Source organism: Notothenia coriiceps, unplaced genomic scaffold, assembly GCF_000735185.1.
Source record: "Notothenia coriiceps isolate Sejong01 unplaced genomic scaffold, NC01 NC01_scaffold00035352, whole genome shotgun sequence".
NCBI classification, from domain to species: domain Eukaryota; kingdom Metazoa; phylum Chordata; class Actinopteri; order Perciformes; family Nototheniidae; genus Notothenia; species Notothenia coriiceps.
In genome coordinates, this window is record NW_011368053.1 from 213,184 (window position 1) to 224,992 (window position 11,809).

General features: G+C 42.0%; 1 long non-coding RNA gene across 1 annotated transcript; it reads right to left on the reverse strand.

Annotated features, from left to right (window-relative positions):
• Nucleotides 1-5,282: 5,282 nt before the first annotated feature.
• Nucleotides 5,283-10,368, reverse strand: LOC104962744 (uncharacterized). Its single transcript, XR_800239.1, has 3 exons — nt 10,061-10,368; nt 7,368-7,445; nt 5,283-5,568 (listed from the first exon to the last, which is right to left on the reverse strand). It is a non-coding gene; the product is annotated as an uncharacterized lncRNA (long non-coding RNA).
• Between the last annotated feature and the right edge of the window lie 1,441 nt (nt 10,369-11,809).

Genomic DNA, 11,809 nt, shown 5'->3' on the forward strand with positions numbered 1-11,809 from the left:
TCATGTAAGGTTGCAAGTAATCATTTGGTATCTCCAGTTTAACAAACATGCACTGCAGTTTGTGTTGGAATATGTATGACCTTTCTCTTGGCATATCAATGCACATGAAGCCTTGTGATGATTTTGCGGTCTTTAAAGTAATCTCTCACTGCTTTGAAAGTTCACATCAAAGTATGCCGAGTGCTTTAAAGCTGACAAACCTCCTATGCCCTCCTAATGAACTCTTAACATTTTTTACAATTCTCTTTAAGTTACTATCCGTCAAATTATGTTTTTTCCGTCTCTGTCTGTGCAAACGTTGTAATGTAAATGGGTGCTTTTGTGTGATGATGCTGCATTGGGTGAAAATGTGTTTTTATTTATTCTTCCTCTCTGAACGACTGCAAGCTATTCTTGCATGCAGCGAGATGTTCTTGTTTGTGTTTGCTCTGCTTCAGGTAAACAGACACAATGGAAAACAGCTTGAACACAAAGAGAACAAATAACAGAAACAGTGAGGAGAGGGAACATCCTGTATCTGAACTACTGAAACAGTCTTAGTATCCTCCATGGTCAGACTACCAAACTTTATTCAGACCTTTTTTTGCTGAACAGTTGGGCAAAGTCTTTTTCTATTGACTGATGTGTCACTGTCACGCCTTGTCTGAAATTCTGTGAGAAGTGGCAGCTGTCTCTCTAGAGTTGACTGTTGCTTGGTTTTAATAAATCAGGCAATCTCCCTCGCGTCTCTTCTTCCCGTATCTTATCCTGATGGCTTTCCCTCCACGCCACTCTCTATCTCTGTTCTTTTTCTCTCCCTTTACTTTTCCCTTGGCCTGTCTTCATCTCTGCCATGGCTGCCAATCTCTTCGTCCCTCTCCTACCATTTCCAACTCCCCCGCTTTAATACTCAGCTTCCTCTTCCCTATCTTTCCGGTCTCTCTTTAGAAGCTCTCATCATTGCTAAGTTGCTCAAAAAGAGCCACTTCCTCTGTCATCTCCTCCGGGAGTGCTGGTACATTTAGCTTGTTCTAAAAGCTCAGAGCCTTTTTTTATGAAGTCAGGTACTGAGGGTTTCTCACTTTTTAAAGGTGATGGCAGAGGAAAGGTATGATTAAATGAAAAGGACTTGCTCATGCACTCTCTGACATTTCTTCAATAGGTTTTCTCTCCTCTTTTTGCCCATATGCTTCCAGTCTCTCCACCTTTGGCTATCTCACCCCTAATGTATTATATGTGAGTGTGAATAGATATAGTGTGACTTGAATAGACTGAGGATTTGATAAGGCTGCCATATGCTGCTCATAAATGATGGATATTGGAAAATCCTTCATCACAGAGATCAGGCCTGACTTTATGAGTCCTTGGCGTCCACTATTTGTCTGTGACTAAGTAAAATGCTGTCAACAATTCAATGTTCTATTCCTCTGTCTATACCTCCAGCATGAATGACTGCACTTAAATGATATTATAAACCCAGATGTGACCCGTATAAGTATAACTTTTTTCCTTTTTAGCTCTCCCTTTCTAATTTTAAGTTTCTCTTTTTTAGAGCACAACACCAACACTATATTTCTCCACATGTCATTATCAAACACATGTCAGTCTAACCTGGTGGGGTGCCCGGGGGTGCCTGCCATGTCATGCGCTCGCTCATCCAAATATAACACATTTTGACGAGACGCCTGTTACATGAAGACTTCCTCCCACTCCCGACCCTGTCTTCAGTCTCTCTCTCTTCAACCCCCCCCGGCTGTGTGGAAAATGCCTTCATTTAATATTGTGGCATTACCATACCAACTAGGCCATTAGGGTGGAGATAGCGCTGCAGTAGCAAAGGGGATAACTCTCTCCCTCGATATGTAACTGCCGATTGCAGACACAAAGTGCACTAAATGGTGTGGGAAAATATGCGGCACAGAAATTTTTTGTTAAGACCCAGCAATCTGTTAGATCTCAGACAGATCTGTCCTCTATGTGCAGGGTGCAAATATTTTGTTTAGCTATTTAGAGCAGCGAAAGGAATATGAACAGTGGCGGTATATATTTTTTTTAATATATTTTTTTAATTTTAATTTTTTATGAACAAGGTAAATATTATATAATTGGTATCAGTAAAATGTATAATCTACAATAAAATCTTGTTTAAAATGGTGTTACGATGTCTAAAGTTACTGATAAGTCACATGTTTCCTGACTGGCCTTGCCCCTGTATCATTACCCTCTCTCGTCTGGGCGCTAAGAGAGGAGCCCTCAACCAGTGCAGCAGCAGCCACTAGCAGCTGACTGTTGCTATCTGTAAGCTATGGCTCCGAAACATAATTTCAGCCAATCAGCGTCGTCAAATCTGATGATCACCGGGCGCCAATGTCAGCGCCCGGTGCAGGGTTATGGTTAGAAAGGATCCGCCTTGTGTAAAACTCTCGCGAGAGTTTGCGAGTCACGTGGCTGAATGTTTACGTTTGACAGGCAGCCTTTCAGTTACGATCGTTAACATCAGTGGGCCACAGATAAACACTGTCTTTGGTTTCACATGCTTGCTCTTCAAACGGCCGGGGACAGATACTATGTGCCCGTGATAAATAAACACGCACACACACACACACCCACACGCACACACACACACACACACACACACACACACACACACACACACACACATATTATTGTAGTTGAGTTTTGACAGCATCCATCAAACTAGATGTTTTGCCTTAATGGTCTGTTTTCTAATATTTCTGTGTTTCTGAACCACGTCTGTGTCTGCATATAATGTTCGTATTTAGTCTCCTCAGGGTTCCCGCGGGATCTTAAAAAGTCTTACATTTGATAATCTGAATGTAAGGCCGTAAAAAGGTCTTAAATATGACCAAAACAATAAGAAAGGTCTTAAATATGATTTAGAAGGTCTTAAAAATGATCGGATTTGAAAGGTACTTCTGTGTTGCGATAGCGTCTAAATGTGTTTTGGGCGAAATGTCCGGGCTGCAAAGTAATCAGTACGGTAATAGCCTTTCAGTTCCCCCCAACAATTTGTATTGAATTAAATCAACATGGAACCAGTAATCACTAACTTTGTTTCCCCCGGCCCCTTATTGGAGAACACCCAGCTAGTAACCTAGCAACCAAGCTTCAGCTTGTGGCAGTCAGAAACTCATGTATCTTCGAATCTACTTACAAATTAATATGGGGAAGTGTCAGTTCAACCGTATTTGGTTTGAAAACATCTAATTTAGTGCTTGGTTGAAACCAGTGGAGGGGAACGTGTTTGAAGCCCGCCGCACCATTTGCAAAATAAATAAGCTTTTGTTTTGCTAATGTAGCGTTAGCTAGTGCAGGAGCTCCCGCAACAACACCGGGGGACCTCCGGGCGACGTTTGGGTCTACGTCAACCCTAAAAGCGGAGGTGCTGTAGACGCTTAATACCGTAGCTAAACACCAATCATACAACAGCAACGATGAAATAGTGTAGCCAATTTAATTTAAGGGGTAATTTCTCAAAAATGTTCCCCGTGTGGTTTATTCACCATTACAATAGCCCCACCTAAAATAATTTCCACCAGCCGCCACTGAATATGAAAATATAACAACAGGAAAAACTCACTGAACGATACCTCCGCAACCCGACCACAGATAAGCGGGAGAAGATTGATGGACAGTGAACAATTTGGACTGATGTATTGGCAGAAATGCAATATTATATTAATGAATATGTTTTAGTAGCGTTTAATCTGAAACTGAAAAAGATTATTATTGTGTTTTTGTTAGTTTTGGAGCCCACCGTGTTAAACTGTCGTAGTCCAGTGAGGAATATATTAAGTCATTGCTTCTTGCCAATAAATAGTCCAGCACATCTATTGAAAACAAGTGTTTGTTTTTACACACTGTTTTGTTTAACTTTTTCTTTTCCATGTTCATTAGTTAGCTTGGTAGGAATACCACTGATAGAGTAAGGCTAGCTATTTGCCTGCATTCTTTATGCTAAGCTAACCAGCTTCAGACTTGAGCTTCATTATCAGCTTACAGACATGAAGGTGTTATCAATCTTGTGATGTAAGGAAAGAAAGCACAAGTATTTGAAATAATGTCAAATCATTACTTTAAGTGTTAAACCAAAAAAGCACCCTAATATATTTTGCAGGCAAAATATAAATTTTACCAAGAGGAAACTCTAATCTAAAAGAAAGTTACCCTGAAGTGATTTTGCAATCTCGCTGAGGTCATAAAAAGATGAACACTCATCATAACATCACTTTAAGCCTACCTTTAAGATCAGGAAATGATCACTCCGGGAGGTTTGTCAGAAAAAAAATAGTTGCCTGCACCCTGGGCTATAAACACATAATATTGCTTCTGAGACATCTGCACCAACACGGGGTAAACACAGTCAGCCAATACCAGCTCACGCAGCATTCAGCACACACCCTCCTTTCAATCCTTCTGGTAAAGAGTCTTGGTGGGGGGAGATTGAAAACAGCAAGAACCCGCGCCTGCATTTACATTCCAATCAAGTGGCACCCCTGCTGGAAAATGGCTTCATTTTCTCCAATCAAAAGAACACACTCACACAAGGTCCATTATTACAAAGTGCACACACACACACACACACACACACACACACAAACAAAACTACACTTGATGTACACAAACCAATTCTACTCATCACAAACATCCCTTTTTTTGTGTTTCTGGCCAAGTCTGAGTTGCTGGAGCGAGTAAATCTATCATCTCCCCTGTTCCCTTCACTGGACCTGTGTTCCCTCCTCTTTCCTGTTTTTATTGAAATGAGAACAAAGTCAAACGCTATCTCTCGCTATCACGCTCCGACCTCTTTCTCAATGCTGTCCGTTTGTAACCCGGGGCGAAGAAGAGGAAACATATCAAAAGGGATCAGACAGCCCTGGTGCCTCTGTAGCACCTGCCTGCCTCACCCAGAGGTACATCACTGCTGACCTTGTCACGAGCCATTGCATCACAATGAAGTTTTCTCCCTGGGAAAGTCAGAAGTCTTGCTTCATTTGCTGCGAGTCAAGGCTCATTAGAAAGCTATATTGCTTGCCTTGTGTTTATGGTTTGGAAAGAATAACAATCCTCGACGGTGTTAATTTTCCTTGAATGCCACACTGCGAATGTCACAGCGAAGTTATTCTCGTTGGTCTGCATCTATATCTAAGATAAGACATGACCTGAGACAAGTATTGAATTTCAACTAGAAGAACGGAGCAAACCTAATTATAGTCGAAAACAAAGCATCCTTGAATCCCACTGATGGCATTACAAATGAGAACACAAGAGTAACATTTAGCTTTGAAGTGCTTTATTTTCTAACTGTAAGACAAAATATGTTGATTTGGAAAATTACACTTCCCAGTGATATGGGAACAAGCGCTGTAGAGTGAGGAGCAGGGTCTGCAGTCGGGATCTGTTGTGGGAGCTCAGTCCATCAGCGGTGTGAAGAGAGGCAGAGAGGCGAGACCACTGGCTGCAACACAAGACACGAGCGGGGAGGACAAGCGGGACCCATGTCCTGTGTTGCAGCCCCTGGCCCAGCCGACAGGTCGCCTTCAGCTCAGGGCGGCGACAGCTTATCCACTGTGAAGAGGAAGGAAACAGAGAAGGGAGAGGAAGGAAATGAGGGGGAGAGGGAGGGGGCAGAGAGGGAGATAGTCAATTACAGTAGATTATTGTGTGAGAGACAGAGGGAGGCGACTTGAGAATATGAGAGGGAAAAAGTGACAGAATTTTAGGGAACAGAGAATGAGACTGGAGCGGAGGGGGAAATGAACGAGAACGATACTAATGGAGAGCGCCAAAGGGACGATGCTCCTCCAAAAACACCACATTCATCACCTGGCCAATGAGAGTAGCCTTTCTCACCGAAGAGGGGGTTGGCCTTCCAAGCTTCGTCTCTTAAGCACCTTGTTCTACAACCGGAGAAAAAGGCTTACGCCCAAATTGCTTGACTCAATGGTTAATGACTTTTAGTGCCACTGGAGAAAAAGATCCCTCTGAAAATGTCCATATGTTAAAGCCCTGTGGCCGATTGGGAGAGTGTCATTGGGATTAAATGTAATCATTATCGTGGTTGTGCATTGTATATTGAAAATAAATCAGATCTGCTGGGTGATTTTGGCTTAAAAATCTGAAATGTGTGCAAGTAAAATGATGTTTATGCTATCTACTGTATTGGTCTCAGAGCGAAGCAGTTTGTCATCAAAGAGGGAGAAGGCATGCAATCAATTTCCAAACCAGCCCCACGTTATTCTCTCTCCCTTTCTTCTCGTATCTCTTGGGGAGTCTGCCGTGTAACTGGCATTAAAAGGTCATAGCCGAGTGAACTCAAAGCTGCTTGTACCACAAACAAAGGTCTGAAAATGCCATGGTTTCACTGGCATGATATCTGCAGATGGAACATCAACAGGCAAAATAACAAAGCATAATCAAACACCCTTTTTTCTGTGACATTCAACCCAAATGTTTCACAGTGGTATGTTCCCCGCTAGGATTTGATCCAATCCCTCAATCCCTTTAGAGATTCTTACATCAGCCTCACTTTAAATCAGACTTTTGTGATGCAGTAGGCAATTACATGAAAATCTTTCTCTCGCCTAGTTCCTTGTATGAAAATGAGTTCAACCTAGATTTGAAACTGCAGGGATATGAACTCCGAGGACAGATGAAAGGAGTTGCAAGTACGAAAGCAAGCAAAAAAGAAAATAGAGGAGAGCCACGGGCAAATTCAATTCACTTAACCCTTTCTGCTATTCTTAACTCAAACCTTAGAAAAAGAGAATATTCAAAGATTGAGTCCGAGTGAAGTCTAGGTAACAATGTCTGATAGAACTGCACAGATATTTTATCAGAGAGGAGAGATAAAGGCTGCCTAACACTTGGGAATGATGCTTTTGAAGTTTGCTCTCAGGAAAAGCTGATCTCCTACATCAAGTGCATGAGGCAGTACGAGGCATTCTTTTGTAATGGAAGTTGCAGTGTACCTCTCCCTCCATATAGGACATTAGACAAAAAACATAGACTAATAATGGATGGCTTACTACTGCAACTGCTCAAGGCATCTTGGCTGTGGTGAGAATGAGGCCACCCAGATTGTACATTCAATCGTTTACGTGAATTGCCTTTCATTACCGTGGCAACAATGAGTTTCAGACAGGACTGAAATGACTTTGCCAGACGAATATTGCAGCGGACACAGTTTGCAATTAACTGAACTTGTAATTGAAGTACTGCCGCTGAGTATTAGGGCCCAATAATTCACTATAATCAGGACAATGATCACAGAGACTGTAAGGGATATGGGCCGCCCGTGTCCCTTACAGTCGAATCATAAAAAATGTTCCTTCGCTTTTCAGAAACTCACACAATGGACGACTCACCAATGGTACATTGTGCCAGCAGCTACAATGGTGTGGCTTCTCTAATCAGTTTGTGATATGGAGGAAGATTTCAGTTTGCTGGAACGGAAGTAGAAAAAAGGGTTTAGGGAAAGACCTACAAGGAAATTGTATGAGGAAACAGAAGAAAATCACACATTAACATAATGCCTCAAATTTACGTTTATTGATATCCCTGTATAAACATTCATTAAAAGACAGTTCATTATCACATAAGGCGAAACACATCACCGGGTCTATCCATGATTGAAAAGTGATGACTATAAAACTTTGCATAAATGAATTTGCATGAATATCCTTTTACATGAAATGTGTCTGTAAATGTGAGGTTGCTTGGCCTTTCAGATAGGCTCTGCTTTAATCAGTTTGCTGTCTGGGATTAAAGAGGGAAAAGAAAATAGTTTTCTGGCAGCCACTGGATGTGAAGCTCTGTGCTCGTTCATTCTCTTTTGAAGCAAGGCCGCAGGGAGCGCCTAAACAAACAGCCACCATAACTTTAACACCATAGTTTTAGACATAACTCTTCGTTTTAAAGCCTGACATCCAACCGGCACATTTTAACGAGGACTTTAAATGACAACCATTGTATAAATCACATCAATGGGCCAAAAATTTAGCTTAACCTGAGGTTTGCTATCTGTCGAACACAGAGGTTAGGCTCTCCCATCATACCTTTACAAAACTAATGTGCAAAGAGGCTTACTAACGTCTTACCATGAAATCATAAATCTGTAAAGCTTTTGAATGCTTTTCAGGTCTTTGAACACTAACCCTCTATCATTTTATTATGAAAAAGGAAGACGGCTTTACTATTCCTCTCCTTGCTATTCTCCATGGATACACAGCCTTTTACAAAGACCTAGCTGGTCCCTCCACTGGGTCCCTTCCCTTGTGAAAGAGCCACTGTTCTCTGGGGTTCTGGTTGCTTGGATCATCCTGGTCCAAAAAAACACTGTTTGTAGAACCAACATCTTTGTTCTCTTTAACATGATTATGCATGGTGTAGAAAAGCAGTCTGTCCTCACAGCTCTGCTTTCCGGGCCATCACATAGGAATGTACACACTGCCTTTTTGAGAGACACACATCCTTTCATTGCTTTACAATCAACTTTGATACTGAGATATTTAAGGAATTATTCTCTGAAGTACAGAAAAGGAGAATAAGCTATACAACAAGGTTGAACCAGATCACCTCCTTTTGAGTTTTCACATGCTCTTCTATCAGGAAGTACAGTAACCGCAGAAAGGTTCCGCTGAAAATAGCCCAAGAGAATAATGAAGTCTCTGGGCCTGTACATGCGTAGTTTCCAGTAACAGTAGAGTGACTCAGCCGTGGAGTGGTAATCACTTGTCAAATGCTGAATATTAAATCCTATTTATCTTACAGAACTATTGGGAATTAAGCAGAATGTGAAGTCATCAAGTTAATGTTAGTGATGTGTGTTCACTCCCAACGAAGCGAGACAACTTCCGACCTGCACACAGATACAAGTCCTATGAGTAAGTGATGCTGTGACCTTGGATTTCTCTCTCTCTCTCTCTCTCTCTCTATGTTCCTGCATCAGACCATTCATTCACACTTAATCTGAGGAATGGCTGGGATGAATGCATCAGAAGCAGGGGGGTTTAAAAAGTGCTAACGCTCTAAATGATGCATTAATAGGACAATTGCTTCCATAGCTAAGAAGCATGTCTGCAATACAAACAAACACGTAGAGGAGCATTAAACTCTGCACTGATTTTAATAGCACAATCTGCGCTAAGAATTTGAAAGAATGCATAAATTGCAGCCCATTATCAGGACACAGCATAACAACGGAGTCACTGATCGTATGGCCATCCATTATTCATTCAAATGGATAATGACACTCATTACGGAGTATAGACTATTAAACTCTTAAAGTAGCTGCAGATGTATGAAGCCAGAAAGTGACTTCAGATAATAGCCGCAGACAAATGTATATCTGCATTCACATCAGTATGCAGGAGAACACTGATTGAAGTGGACCCTCTTGTTGTCACACACGCACGCACGCACGCACGCACGCACACACACACACACACACACACACACACACACACACACACACACACACACACAGCATTACAGGGCATTGTGCCTTTTCTCCCAAGCTTTCTCAGCACTATTGGAGTTTGTGTTGCGTCTCAGAAGTGATGGCTCCATCGGCTTTTCCCTGCAGGTGCTGACAGGACACTTTGGGAGGTGTCTGCCTCCCTGTGAGGACCTCCATAGGTGGAAGCCGAGTCCTGTTGGCACCAGACCTGTCTCACACCACAGCACAATGGAGACAAGTTTGGTTCCAACGGTCTCAATAAGTGGTGCATAAATACATTTAGGGATGCAATATTGGGTTCCCCTGCAAACTGATTCCAAAAAGTCCTTCCATGGTCTCAAGTGCAAAACAAAACCATGAAATATCTGATGTGTGGTATCTCGGGCATCCTTCAAAGATTTACTAACACTATAATAGCGTCTGATAATGATTGAACTCCTTTGGCTTCAGGGTTTCTGTGCCCTGCAGGAAAATTGGGTTCATTTATAACTGTGCAGAAGAGCTTAGAAGTAGGCTATTCTTTGATCATGCATTTTCATAATATTATCACACAACATTCATTTATTCCAATTTACTGTGAGTGAATAATAGTCAGCCTACCTTTCCATCACCTCTTTTTCATTTCAGCAGCACGCAGCAGAGATGGGAATGTCGTCGCACTTTGCGCACAATATGAACCTCTCGGTTTTTCTATCTGTCTGTCTGTCCCTCCCTCCCTAGTAATCGCAAGTCAATTCAGTCCTGTAGTGAGGGAAAATCCGTTTATCCGCGAACTACACGCAAGGAGCTGCACCGCTTGGCTGTTTCAATCTTGTGAGAAAGCGCCTGCCTGACAGCGCCTGATAAAGTGGAGATTTACTCGCGTACAAAGTGAGAAGCAATCCCTCACACTTCAGCTTACTCCATCAGTTTTGTGCGCTCTATACTGGCCCGATGATTTAATATATCTCCAGTTTCTGGTGGCACGCCCCCCCCCCCCCACACCGAAATCTTTCTCCCCATAAACTGACACACGCGCGCAAGAAAACAAGCATTTTAACATACAAAGAACAACATTTTAAGTATGCTCCACAGCAGCAACATGTGATATATAACATATTATTGTAGCCTTATTACACAATTATGGATGCAAATCATATATAAATAATCATACAATCATGAACCCACTAATAAAAGAGAAATACTGTAGGCTACTGCACAGACCTGGATATTGCACTTAAGTATGAAGTCCCAAAAGGAAGATATGAGGATGGAAATTCAGTTTTAACAATGGAAATGATTGCGTCAGAGCAGAGGCTATTTTCTGTTTTAACTCAGGTTCACATGGGACATCGATAACTCATAATGGACTAGGTACCACATAATTGCCTCCCTTCAACTAAAATTGCTGCATTTCTCGTAAATGACAGCGATTAACCAACCTACTGTTAGTCAGACTGGATATTCCGGGAAAAGATGTGCGTAAAACGCACAGCTCCGGAGATCAGTCCATGGGCACCTTGAGACGAGCCGAGCAGGAGTGTGTGTTTGTAGTGCTGAACGATATCCCCTCTCGTGTCGAACAAACCTCTGTTATGTCTCTGTATCGCAGGTGTCTGTCTGACCGGGCTGCTTCATTTGGTATCAGCCCCCCAGAGGGTGCATCGATGCGCACTCAGTGAGCTCACCCTCCCTGCTGCTGCTGCTGCTGATATAGGCTGGAGATATACAATTTCACATTGTCGCTCTTTTTCCCTGACCTTAGAATTCCTTGATGCAATAATTCCACATAGCCGCAGGATTTTAGACTCGAGCGATAACCTTCTGGCACAGCCTTTGTGTTCTTGAACCCAAGAAACCTGGTTTGTTAATGCGCAGGACACAGCAATATTGATGTAAATACAGCCCGTAATGTCGTCAGACATTAGTAATTCTTACTCTCTCAATAAGAAATTATGACATCAATAAAGAGGAAGGTTGCAGCAAATTAATAACCGAAATACCTAATGTATCTCTGAAATGCTGTCATGAGTTAGTGTCTGACTTTTAACTTTAGGAAACGTTACCGCCTCCAAATTGTGCCTGTTATTAACCTAATTTGTGATTTCCTACCTGAACCTACGTGCTTTGAAAGTGATCTTAAATAAGATAAAATGACAATATCATTAAAAACTACCACGATATAATCACATTTTTAAATAACTACTTTGGGTGTATTTGCTTTTATCTTGTTTAACCAATAGCCCAAACAGAAGAGCATTATAAATTACATTATGCTACCTAAACGAACAAAACAGTCGCCCCGCAGTGTACCTCTTGTTTGACTCAATCTCCCACAATGCACCACGAGCAACGTCACAGTCTTGCGAC